Source organism: Gymnodraco acuticeps, unplaced genomic scaffold (assembly GCF_902827175.1).
Source record: "Gymnodraco acuticeps unplaced genomic scaffold, fGymAcu1.1, whole genome shotgun sequence".
NCBI lineage: Eukaryota > Metazoa > Chordata > Actinopteri > Perciformes > Bathydraconidae > Gymnodraco > Gymnodraco acuticeps.
The window spans coordinates 2222721-2235007 of record NW_022989890.1 but is presented as its reverse complement, the minus strand read 5'-3'; the positions used below and the strand labels follow the sequence as shown (position 1 = coordinate 2235007).

The following is a 12287-nucleotide window of genomic DNA, read 5'->3' as shown; positions in this document are numbered from 1 at the left end:
TTATTATGACCTCTTACACCAATGTTTATTTCATATTTTCTCACACTGTTCATTCAGATTTCATAGTTTACTTTTAATTGCAGCCTCAATGTGTTATTCAACTCAAAATACTTGGGAATCTCCATCAGTTATAAATAAACCGAAGAGCCTCATCAATATGGAAAAAGGTAACAGCCAAAGCCGAGCATAATGAGAAGGCTTGATTGTTGTATTGAGGGACAAAACCATTGTTTCCAAATTCATTATGAACACATACATTTCTAAACCTTTGTTTTTCTAATTGACTGTGGAGGAATATTACATAATTCTACTATGTAGCGGACAGAGAAGAAAAAGAGGAATTCCTGTACAAAGCGCAGTAGATATTTTGCATAGTGAACATAAATGATGCTGTAAACTCAGAAGTTTATTTTTTTCTGCTGAATAACCCCTTGTTGAGAGTGATGTGTGTTAGAGACTGTAAATGTGTCTGGTAGTTGGCATGAAAAGGCATTTGGTCAGCTCTCTTTGTTACAAACTCTCGTTGAAGCACCTCAGTGATGTATTTAGCGTTCTGTTTACACAGAGAGGGAACTGTATAGTGTTGTGATTAAAACATTTTATCTTCTGCCTGTCTGTATCTGGACAGATCTCTTGCTGATACACTGTTATATTGGAGACTTTTTTATCGATCCTGATGGACAGAAGCATTGCATCTTTGAACTGATGCGCCTGTAAAGAGTCTGTGAGGCTGTATTCTGGCCATTTAGATTCACAACAACGTCTCCTCATAATGGTGTTTGATGAAAAGGCAAGTTCAGAAAGACATTAATGATGTATGTACGGTCCAACGGTATTCAGTGCAAAATGCAGCATAAATAAGGAAAAGTGGATGTTTGGAGCCAACTTACCTCTCTATTTAATTTTTTTTATATTTGGGAAGTTGCAAACACACAAACCATTGATTTCCCTTTTTAAAACATTACCAGAATTGTGAATCCAATGTCTTTGATTCAGTGTAGTTATTCCAACCTGAAGTGGTAGAGTGGAGTTTTTGCACCCACTCTCTAAAGTACACAGTAGTGTGATAATTCAAGCTTCAATCGGAAACTATTTACTAGTCAGCTTGTCCTTGGGTTTTTTAAACACGTGTTAGGTTTGTTAGAAAAATTATATAAAAAAACGTATATAATTCATGAAGCACCTTTTAAAGCACAAGCCGCTTAAAAGCTACCTTAGAGAGTGAAAGATGTTTCTTGTGGGAAAGTTACTGTGGTTGTTACAACCTAAATTAATTCACCTAAGACTCATTCACATTTGTTGTGTATGAAATCGAAAGATAAGGTCAATGAAATAGCCAAAGGTAAATGTTAATATTATTATATGAACATCCACAGCTCATGATATTCATATATTTTCAGCTAACGTTGCATTGTCTATAGTTTTTACTGGGTTTGTAGCTCAATGAGGTTTGTAATATTTTTTTTGTCACGACAAGTAAGAGAAGCAGGCGGTGAAATATTGAAATGCAAGATGCAGCACGGCAGATCATCAGGTCCAAGCTGTAGTGCTTCTCAACAATATATATGTTGGACTTCATTGAGTAATTAAGATTTTAAGTATAGGAAAGAACTTTGTATTTTAAGAGTGGTTGCTTATTTTTGGCATATTTGTTAGTTAAAGTATTACTGTATTCATTAGGGTGGATTCTCCTGCTGGAGGAAAAACGTCAGACTCAACAAAATATTGAATCAGTGCTTTAGTCAGCGTCATAAATGCAAGTAGAAGTTACTTTTTTAAGGACCTCTTTCAAAGCGAACAGAAGCTTAATTGTCCACTGCTCTACATGTCAAAGATGAGCTATTCAGAGACGCAATGAATCTAATTGATCTGAGATCAGACTGCATGTTGTATACAAACCCAAAATTACTCAAAGCTACGGTAATTGAAACTCTGGCTTATGACGTGCAGATGCCAATCAGAAGGGGTAGGGATTTCTTTTTTTTATTATAGGGATGAATAAGCAGGGAGCTGGTTTCTGATTGCTCTTGTTTGTGAATGAAAACTGAAGGAGCTCTTTCAGGGATTTTCATGAAACACCACCTATGGCAACCCCGATAAGCTTGTTATTCATCTGCCTCTCAATCTATTTATACATCTTCTTTAAAGGTGGGGTATGTAATTTTGGAGAAACCAGCTTGAGCGCGCTAGAATTTGAAAGTACACAACCGGAAAAAATCTGCCTCTTCCTTCAGACTTCCTTGAAGGCTGACAGGCAGGTAGGCCATCCAGTTATTTTAGCCGGGCCGGCTCAGATGATTGGTCGTGATTTTTACAGCGCCACGGTTTCCACATATGACATTTTTTTATGGATTTATTTTTCAAAGCATTTCATATATTCATTGCTATCGGGATGTTAAGAGCATTCCATCGAATATAACAAAAAGTGTTTCTGAAATAAATGACCTACCTACCTACCTACTGAAAATTGTAGTTTGTTATGGGCTTTTTTACATTTACTTTATGTGTTGGTTGATGGGTTACTTATTATAACACAAGATGTGTCTGAAATCTGGTTTGGCTAAACATGGATTAAATTGTTAAAGTTATCTGCGCTTGGTTGGTGTCATTAGTTATCTTTTGACGAGTTGATTTAGTTTCTGTAGGTTTATTGATGCAGATAGATTGATCTTGAAGAAACATGGGCTTTAATTGATGCAATGTGCATGGAGTGCATTTTAAAACCAAACCTGGCCAAATGTGTGTTACATTGAGAAGCTGAGACAGATGGCAAAGCTCATACTGTTTAATCTTTGTTCCATCCTACCTTTACCTATAGCATGAAGGATGGGTCATGTCCCATTGCAAAAACTAAAGGGTTTTCCCCATTGACTTACAAAAGGTAATAGACGCTGTAAATCAGCGGATAAAAAAACAAAACGAAATCAACTACCCAGTTCGACCACTTTTATAGCCCTTATTTAAATCATTAATGTCTAAAAGGTGTGAAATGGACTAAAAGCCAATTCTAGAGTAATGTTCTCTCTCCATTCATCTGACTGAGCTGAGAAGATCTGTGACGCTACGGATCGGAGGCGGGGCTTAAGCAAAACGCACGTCTGCAGTGCATGCTATGTCTATGGGCCAAAATACCAAAATATACGGGTCCTATGCTCTGAAGAGTCAGGCCATGTGGGCGTCTTGCTCCACTGAGCACATTTGAATTAACGGGGTCCTGTCTCCAACGCTGTATCCTGTTCTCGTTATACATCCATGCCACACAAACCATTGGATTCATTGACGACTGTCTACCTCTGTGAGCCAGAGCTAACTTCTCATGTTGAGGCGGCAAACTGCTAATATTAGCATAACGGTAGTGGACTGTTACTGTAATATGCATAGGCCTACGTCATTTTATTATGCAAACTTTCTGTGAATCCGTTTAAATGTGCCCCTTGTTAGATAGCATAATTGTTCAACAATGTACGTACAGACAATTAGAAGTTTGGTTTGGATTAAAATATGAATCTGATATCAACAAACAACTATGACGTACCTCATATGTTACCTCCTTGTGTCTATTAAAATGTTATATTTTGCTGCATGTACCTGTAAAGTTCTTAACAAATAATCTGAGGGGAATTTTCTTGTTGTTTATTTTTGATTTATGATGTGACATTTTGTAAAGCACTTTGAGCTGCATGAGTTGTATGAAAAGGGATATATAAATAAAGCTTTATTATATTATCATTTACTGTTGTTAAGGTCAACCGAGGATTGTGAAGCTGGCTGAACATCAGCAGCCCCCATGAACAGCTACCACCAGAGGCGAGGAGGCAGGGAGAGTCACGACTGCAAAGGGCACACATCGCCCAGTCATGATCTGAGATGAAAAGAGGTAGGAAAAGGCATTTTTGTACACATAGTGAAGAAACCCACACAAAAACTAAACATGCCCCAACTTAAAGAACAGGTGCAATTTGACCAGGGTAACATTTCCATTGGACCTAGTAAGATTTCAAGACCGAATTTCAAAGCATTTAAAGCACTTGCCTCATTGGTGCCAGCATGGAGAAGACAATATTAGAAGTGGTTGTGAGGCATTCATTTTTAATTTTGACTGTAGGAAGATAAGTAGTTTCTAGCAAGTTATATATGGAGTGCAATAATGTCACATTAGGCATTAATTGGAGAACCGAATTGAAAGAAACAGCCTTGTGGGGCCCAGTTTTATAGTTTGTGTTTAATAGTTTTTTGGTTAGAGCGTGAGAAAACACATTTTCTTGGTTTTTCCACATTTGTTTTTTTTTTAAATATAGATTAGATTTTATCAATATAATTGAGGCAAAAATGCAGTTTTAGTATTTCTTCCATGTAATCTTCCATGTAATCCAATAACAAAGAGCAATGTGTGGTCTGACTGTGTTCACTAGTTGAGAGTTGGTTCCTGTGTTAAGTTTCACAGCAGGTTACCTAACACTGGAGAAAGATCTCATTTCAATAATATACATCATTTTATACTAAGAGGGAGATTAAAGTTGAAATGACTCAGATCCACCGGGATCCTTCACAAAGCCACAGAACAAGCAGAGTCCACAGAAGGAATAAAAGGCTACATTTCCTACATAATCTTATTAATATAGAATTCAAATCTGCTCATGAGACACTTCATATCTGCAAATGCTAATCATTTCTTATCCACTCAAATATTGGAAGTACATCCCTTTATTTGTATGTAGCTACTCCAGCAGGCAGAGAAATATTCACAAATATTAGGCAATGTAGGCTAGAGGCAATCATTTAAATCCCACACACACTGATATTATCACTAAATGACTGTGTTACTAGACATAATGTTATTTTTTTCCGAAGCTCAACTATTGTGGGCTATTACAAGTCTGTATTCTTTGATGTCTGCTTCCGGCAACGTCTAAATTCGAGCCATAAATATTTCAAATGTTTGAAATAAATGTGGGGCACTCCAGTGAAGTAGTATCTAGTGCCATAACATTGAGTCATTCCCACTGTAGGGCTCATATTTTGTATTATCAGTACTAGAGTGAGAGTTGTGTTCCGTCTTTTTTTGCAATCCTGGTTAATCACAAACTTTGAAAAGTTGGAGGGGGTGGCACAGAAATGACTTGTGTCTTAAAGTGAACTTCTCCAGAGCGACATGTAAACACTATTCTGTGTAAGAGCAGAAGCAGCTACTTTATAAATGTTTTGGGTTCATTCATTCACATGTTGTAAAAGAAAGCGGCTTTATCAGCAACGTCCAGGATATACACACGATTAATGTACACGTGCTGGGACAAGATAATAAATAATACTCACACCTTGGGAAACCCTCACACAATCGAGCCGCGTGGCTTTGTAAACAAGCACACAGCTTACGGCATCTGTGAACAGAATACCTTGAATTATCCCTGTCAGCTCAGAGGATAATAGTGCATGATCCCCCTTGTCGACCTGAAACAACTAATACTGAATACAAAAACGATTGCACTCAAAATGTTATATTTCGTCAGACAGCTTTGCTACATATTTATAAAGGCTCTCTCCGGGATAAAACATCTATCAGGAACAGAAGCATATTGGCATACATCCGCTTTGCCACATGTTTTGTGTGACTAATTGGATAACCACACCAAGTAAAGCACGAAATTGCCTTTTTTTTGTTATCCCTCCTGCAGCAGTGGATGCAACCCTCTCTGCAGGGCATTGGTGGGGCAGAGAGGCACACACATTTATGAGTCATACATTTAATATGCTCTTCCTTCCTACTCATATCATTAACACGCTGAGAGAGGGAAATGAAACATCCCCTTATTCCTTTCAAACCACGTTGGAGACTTCGTCAGAAAGAGACATTCTCTCCTCCTGTGTCCTGCGAGTGTTTTTCGTCCTTACTCTCCGGTGCCCCCCTGACTCCTCTTCTCTTACCTGTTGTGACACTCTCTGATAGTGTGTGTGTGCAGTGTGTGTGTGTGTGTGTTTGGCTGAGAGAAGATAAGAGATTAGCATGAGTCAGATAATGATTCAGGACGCCAGGTGGCAAATGCCTCAAATCATGCTCTCCCTCCCTCTGTCCCTCTCTTGTTTCCACTCTCTTGTTCACAGCCTCGTCTACTCCTTGCAATGCACGTGCTGTCACTGCCTGCCGTCGTCGTCGTCTCCCAATCGTTCCCACTCACATTTTGAGCCCTTCTCCCCCAAAAACTCCTTCAATCTCTTTCTCCTCACAACGTGTTTCCCCTTCTGCCTGCAACTGTGGCAAACTTAATAACCCACGGGGTTCACGGGTGGGCGTGGAGAGGTTAACAGGGGAGATAAAGAGGGTAAAGTGAAGAGGGAAGGTGGCGGGGGTGTTGTAGGGGGAGCGATGGCCAGATGTGGAGAGATAAACGGGAGCGTGTCGGATTGAAGAGGAAATTGAGCACGAATCTCAAGGAGTGTATAGGGAAAAAAGCGGCAGCTCGCGTCGTGCTGCGAAGCTGGGTAATTTAGAAAGAGTGGTACATAGGAATGTGTAGTGATAGGCAGAGAGGGTTATAGAGAGCTGTGTAGAGGTGGATGGAGGCAGGGATAGAGAGATAGAAGGAGGGGTGGTGATCCTGGGGGCCTGATGACTCATGGCTGTGCTGCGGTTTGTGCGTCACTGGTGCTGGCTGGAGGAGGAGATAGTGGAGAGGTCTACGCATTTAATTACAGCCTTCCAATTTAGACACACTGTACACACACACACCTACACACACTCGCACAAAATAATATCACAAATAATAGTCTTACAAGTACACTAATTTGTAACACACACACACACAAGTATGTAGACGAGCACAGATGTAGGTGCACGCTGTGAGCACTCAAACGTGTTCCCAGAGTCTTCAGCATACTTGAATGACTGAATCTTTTTTCTCCGTATCGAGCTTAGACGATTATGGCCACGAGCGTGTTGAGCATGCACGTTCTCAGCGTGCAGCCAACCCATCCCAGACAGACCTTGAAGCACAAACTTATCAAGCCCCCCCCCCCCAAAAAAGAAAACCAGTTTGAGCAGTTTCACCCACACAGCTTGTGACTGGAATATGAAAGAGAGACACAGACACACGGAGGGACGTGCAGGACTCGCTTTGATGACGCAGTAAAGCCAACTCTCTCCCAGATTCACGCTTGATAGTTTTCACAATACAATTTTCACTGCGTGATGTTCCAGTCATCCTGCTGGTTAAAGGTCATCGTCGTAAGAGCAGGATTTCTGCATCACCTGTCATGTTTTTTTGCGGTTATTTATGCTTGTATGGTTTTGAATAAGACATGCAAGGCTTGTGATTATAAAATACCGCATCTGAGTGATTAGACTGTGGAAAGTGATCTACCGTACATAATATCATATCCATATGCCGTTTCTCCGCTGCTTTAGAAATGACTTCTCCTCCAGTCAAGTTGAGTCTATTTAAAAGGCACTTTTAACACCTGCACTTTTCCCCAAGTGCTTGACGGGAAACAAAGGACACACAGATACAGATTGAAGTAAGAGTAAGAATAAGAACATAATGAATAGCAGGAAATGATGGCGGAGCCTGCTCTCAGAAACAGGCACAAAAGAAAGCGTGCTGTATTATACGCTATTTACTGCGTGTATTTTTAGCAATGTACATTTCCTGTGAGGGAAATTCAAAGATATTGTTCATTTACCTCAAATACTAAGCGAACTATGATAAGAATATTAGCTTTTCAGGAAACCAATATAATGGACAATTATTGATATTTTTTCTTAAGCAGATAAGCTCAATTTGAACTATGATATGTATTCACAATTCATAAAACAGATGTTGTTTTCAATATTGTAAAATAATGAAAAGTCATACAGTTTAATACTATATTTAAATTAGTTGTGACTTGATCAACGTCTCAAATATCCATTTGGGCCTAGAAAAAGTGATGGGTAATGATTGATTATTTTGCAGCTTTTTTCCCCAAACCCAGTGAAAAATATCCCCTGTTTGTTTTTGTATCAACATCCTACATAATATAACCACAGCTCTCCTTTTCAGGTTCCTTTTAACCTGCACTGCAGTCTCTTTAGTGGAAGCTTTCAAAGGAACAGATACACTACTCTTCATTGTTTTGATGTCATCATATAGGATGACAAGTGCTCTAATTAACTGACACAAATAAAAGCATGAAAATAAAAGATTTCCAGAATAAAAGACACACTGTGTATCAATATCATTCATAATACTTTACGTGAATGTATGTGTGTTGGTTTTACTCGTTCACATTTCATTTATAATGTGTGGATTAAACTAATCCACAGCATCCTCTTTACAAGCCCTTTTCAACCACCTTTATTTTAATTTGTCTTTTTTTCCAAACACATTACCCTCCTTGTGTGGCAATTATCCCCCCATGAGGCTGCAGGCCTCACTCTTAAACAATAGGAGCAATCAGTTGCCCTCTCGCTCTCCCCCCCCCCCTGTGTGCCCCTTCACTCCACTCCTTTTTTTTCTAGCAGAGTGCAAAGAGAGGATAATTTTTCCTAACAACAGTGGTTGGAGGAAAATGGCAGAGGGGGGAGAAAGGAGAATCGGAAAGAGCAAGGGCCGCTGATTGGCGGGGGTCACGTTGGTTCAAAGAGTCTAGAGGCACATCACACAATACAACAGCATGCAGATGTTTGCAGTCTGAAGCTGTCAGGAAAATAAACAGCAAGCAAGCCTAAAACACACAAAGCACAGCCACATTGCCTCTCATTCATACAAATAACCCTGCAGAAAGAAAGCTGATACAGATTAAATATTCTAAATTGCAGAATACATTACATTTAAACACTCCAACATGCAGGTGTATTTCTCTGATAAAAACTGAAACTAAATGTATTTTTATATTGTTCATAAACAATTGTTCCTCATGTTCAAATGTATCATAGTGTAAATTCATTGAGGTTCAAAAATAAAAAAAATCAAGATTTTCATGAAAGTTAATAAAAACAAAACCTCATTCTTCAGTTTCTTACATTTATAAAATAAAGACACAATGAAAATGAATAAAATAAGTATTTTCTGCAGGTTATTTAATGTGTATTTTTATTTTAATGTATTCAGGGGTGTTTTTCCCCGGCAGTTTTCCAGGTCTTTCAATTTAACGCCTATTTCCCCTTTCATTCATGGCTGCTATCATGAGCAGTCAGCAGCTCCGTCCCTGGGGAGGGAAATCCCAGCTGTCACTAAATAACTTTTCAGATCCCTCCAATAAAGCTAATGTCCACCGACTATCAAGGCCGTGGAGTCCATTTAACAGATGCTTAACACATGAGCACACAAGGAACACACACCCCCACACACACACGTATGCCTGTGAACAAACGCACACACGGGACTGTTGTGGATTACTCTAACCAGGCTAATGATCTCCTCAATGGGACAACTGGGACTCTTCTGAGACCATCTTCAGGCTGAGGCCCCACAGGGACCAGAGAGGGGCTCAGGGGTAATTACAATGTAAATGCTCCGTTTGTGTGTGTGTGGGTGTGTGTGTGTGTGTGTGTGTGTGGGTTGTGTGTGTGTGTGTGGTGTGTGTGTGTGTAGTGTGTGTGTGTGATGTGTGTGTGGTGTGTGTGTGTCGTGTGGTGTGTGTGTGTGTGTGTGTGTGTGTTGTGTGTGTGTGTGTGTGTGTGTGTGTGTGTGGTGTGTGTGTGTGTTGTGTGTGTGTGTGTGTGTGGTGTGTGTGTGATCCTGCCTGCCAACATGTGCATGTCCAAGATTAGGTTAATCTACAATCAGCTTTGATTATGATGGATGTAAAAATCACTGAATATCCAATTATTAGCAGTTTCGACAAAAAAAGAAAAGAGGGGTAATTAGATTCATGTTAACTGATATGACCCTGTTATACGTGCACGTGAGTTTCAACACCTTTTACAGACAGTTTATTTTTGTCATTATGCTTTCGTAAACATGTTGTATTAAATACAATACAATGAATATCTTATTAAGTAAATGTATTTTATTTTAGCTGATATTCAATAATATTGTGAAAAAACAACATTTTGAAGATGAACATGATCAACAACACAGGAATCTAATTTTTTTACAACATAAATAATTTTCAATAAGACCGGTGGTGCTTTTTTAGAAAGGCTGATCAATTAATCTATCCTTGTTAGTTTGTGCACATGTTGTTTTCTGGCCTTTTAGATGAAACATAAGTTCTAGTTCCCTCTCCACTGTTCAGTAAACATTCAAATTTGCCATCAAGAAAACACCTGCTCTCATTTGAAATGATGTTTAAACATTCAAAATCATCGGCACTGGATGCAGATTACAGGAAAGCAGAGGACAAGAAATGGAGGAGAGACTAATTGAGAGTGAGAGAGGGATGAGGTAAATGGATGTATGATTGATGTGAATTGGACGCTGGGTGAGAGACAGAGAGGGGAGAGGGAGAGGGGAGACAGCAAATGATGTGAAAGGCACAAATTGATCCTAACCTTTTTTTTGTCATCCTGCCTTTGTTTCGTTTCATGACCCCTCATCATCATCATCATCATCATTATTATGTCCCCCCTCTCTCTGTCTCTCCTGCTCTGTCTCCATCCCCTCTTCCCGCCCCTCTCTCTGACGATGGCTATGCCAATCAGATTGTAACATGACATTATGGCTCATTATACCTGGGCTAGATCTCGCTCTGCTGCTGGTGGCCAGCCTTCTGCAATTTAGTGCTCAAAAACCGAAACGGGTGAATGAAACGTGCTTCAAAATGTAAATGTTCCGTTTCCTTTGTCTCTTTATTTGCTGCATGTCACTTCCGTGGCGTCCAGACAGAATTGTACGAGGCAGGGCGTTATGTAATCTGGGGATACAGGCTTGTAACGCCTAAAGAAAACACTGATGGAAAGTGATAGCAGGAGGGTGTGAAGAGAAAAACAGAAGCAACGAGAGGGAGGGAGAGATTGAGAATCATAGGAGAGGGACATGTAGAAAGAGATCCATGAACGCTCAAGCAGCAGAAAAACATTGTGGTCATCTGCAGTGTGATGAGTCACCTGTAGGCAACACACACACACACACACACATATATACGCACAGACCCAAAAGAGACAGACTTTGCCATCACAACCCACAGCTGCATGGCTACAATGCCATATTGTCTCGTAAACTGCTTTCACTGAATGTGCCGCATTGTCAAATCTAAAATATTACAACCTGATGCTGAAGTAAAAATAAAAAGCGAAGGAATTTGAAAATCAAAAGGAGAATACAAAATGGTTTGACCTTTTAAAAGCCTTGCCAGGGAACTTCGGGACATCAGCACGATGATTAGGATAAACTGTCGAACAAAATGTTAATGAAAGACAGAAATTAGTCTTGAGATGGTTTACTTCCAGCATGATGTAGCTGTTCTTGTAATTAGTTAAAATAAATCAACCATCTGTATCCTGTGTACATATTTCCTTCTGCTACCCTTCTGCTCCTTCTCTTGTTAGCTCGGGCTTGAAAAGACTGCGTCAAATGTGCTCTATTCAACATGACTGAATCATTAGAGATCATACAGACGCACAAGATATGTCGGAGAAAACATTTCAATATTCTATTTTTTGTTCATCTCATTAATGTCTTGATTGTTTTCTTCCCCCAACTTTCTGACACCTCCACACGTTTAGTTTACTTTCAAATAAAACCATTCACACTTGGAACCGTCAAATATATGTATTTATATTTTCTTATTATAACAATGCACATTTATTTCCGTTCAATTCATACATTTTTAAACAGCACAATTATTAAAAGCTCTTCTCACTCATATTTATATCCAAATATCCCATGTGAGGGTTTTTTATTAAATGGTATCAGACGCCAACTGAGTGAAACGGCCTTAATACATTATTGATCTGCAGTTTATGCCAGACAACACATAACCTACTACTCTTAACTAATATCTCAATTATTTCGCATGTTTTCGTAAAGGTTGTTTACATCGTCAAGCTTTAGTTTTTTAAAGCCTATGATAAACATTATGTTAAAGTGGACCTATCATGCTATATTTGAAACATATATTGTCGGGCCATACCTATATAAAGTATATAAATATATATATTTTTTCAAAATACCAAAAAGATCCTGCATTTTAGCCATGCCTCATTTCGCTCTATTTGCTCTTTCCAGCCCTGTTTTTGCAGGGGGCTGATTCTGTGAGCTGCAACTGACCACGCCCCCCTGCAGGAGAGGGGAGTTGGCAGTTACTTTGGCATTAGGGCAGGGATATCTAGATACTTTCCAAGGTTTGACATAATGGCGATATGAAATAAG

General features: G+C 39.3%; 1 protein-coding gene across 1 annotated transcript in view; it reads left to right on the top strand.

The window, feature by feature from the left end:
* The first annotated feature begins 3743 nt into the window (after positions 1 to 3743).
* Positions 3744 to 12287, top strand: part of LOC117536281 (multidrug and toxin extrusion protein 1-like) — a 28515-nt gene continuing 19971 nt past the window's right edge. The window contains exon 1 of the mRNA XM_034201095.1: positions 3744 to 3877. The gene's annotated coding sequence lies outside the window, so the exon portion shown is untranslated. The remainder of the gene's footprint in view (positions 3878 to 12287) is intronic.